Genomic DNA, 1,602 nt, shown 5'->3' on the forward strand with positions numbered 1-1,602 from the left:
TGACCGTTCTTTTTAGTACAGTGACTGATAATTCCTTCCATCTTCTTTTGATGTTTCCTACATTGTTCAATAATTTGCCCATGTTGTTGTCGTTATGTGCCATTGAGTCAATTCAGACTCATAGCAACACTTCATAGAGTTTCCAAGGTATGACTGGTGGGTTTGAACTGCTGACCTTGTTGGTAGCAGTCCAGTGCTTATCCTACAGACCACACCAGGATGGAATCCTACAATTTTTCAACTTGATGCTTAAATTTTTCTTCAGTTCTTTCAGCTTGAAAATTGCTGAGCATGTTCTTCCCTTTTTGATTTCTAACTCTAGGTCTTTGCACATTTCATTTTAATACTTTGTCTTGTCAATCTGCCCTTTGAAATTTTGTGCTCAGTCCTTTTATCTCATCATTTCTTCTGGTTGCTTTAGCTTCTCTATGTTCATAAACAAGTTTCAGAGTCTTCTGTTTCTTTCCTATCTTTCTGATTAGCTTTTGTTTTCTTCATGTATGGTGGTCTTGATGTAATTCCACAACTCCTCCGGTCTTTGATGATTAGTGTCTAATACATCAAAGCTATTCTTGAGATGGTTTCTAAGTTCAGGTGGCCTATTAAGGAGTGTTTTCATTTTCTTCAGTGTCAACTTGCACTTGAATATGAGTAACTGATGGTCTTTTCAGCCCTTGGTCTTGTTTGGGTTGATGATATTGAGCTTCTCTTTGGTCTCTACCCACATACATAGTCAATTTGATGCCTGTGTAGTCCTCTGGGCCAGATGCATGTGTATAGTCACTGTTTATGCTGTTGAAAAGGGTATTTGCAATGAAAAAGTCTCCAGTCTTACAAAATTCTGTCATGTGATCTCCAGCATCATTTGTATCACCAAGCCCATAGTTTCCAACTACTGATCCCTCTTCTTGATTTCTAACTTTCACATTCCAATCACCGTTAATTATCAATGCATGTATGGTCAATTTCATACTGAAGAATTGGTAGAATTCTCTGTGTCTTCATCATTGGCTTTAGCGATTGATGTGCAAATTTGAGTAAGTCATATTAATTGGTCTTCCTTGTAGGCATATCGATATTATCATATCACAGACAGCATTGTATTTCAAGATAGAACTTGAAATGTTCTTTTTGATGATGAATGTGATGCCATTCCTCTTAAATTTATCATCCCCAGCTTAGTAAACCATATGATTGTACAATTTAAAATATATGTGCATTTCATCTCACTAATGCCTAGGATACTGATTTTAATGTGTTCCATTTCATTTTTGACAATTTCTAATTTTTCTAGATTCATACTTTGCATAAACCACATTCCAATTATTAATGGATATTTAAAGCTGTTTCTCTTTTTGAAGGAGCTCTGTTTAGCATAGTGGTTACAAGTCGGGCTGCTAACCTCAAGGTCAGTAGTTCAAAACTACCAGCTGTTCTGTGAGAGAAGGATGAGGCTTCCTGTTCCTGTAAAGATTTACAGCCTCAGAAACCTTATGCAGGGTCGCTATGAGTTGGAACTGACTCCATGGCACATAACAACCACCACCATTCTTGTTTTGAGTCATGCCCCCTCCATAGATGAAGGTCCTGAAAGCTTTGCTC

This window comes from Chrysochloris asiatica, unplaced genomic scaffold, assembly GCF_000296735.1.
Source record: "Chrysochloris asiatica unplaced genomic scaffold, ChrAsi1.0 scaffold00348, whole genome shotgun sequence".
NCBI lineage: Eukaryota > Metazoa > Chordata > Mammalia > Afrosoricida > Chrysochloridae > Chrysochloris > Chrysochloris asiatica.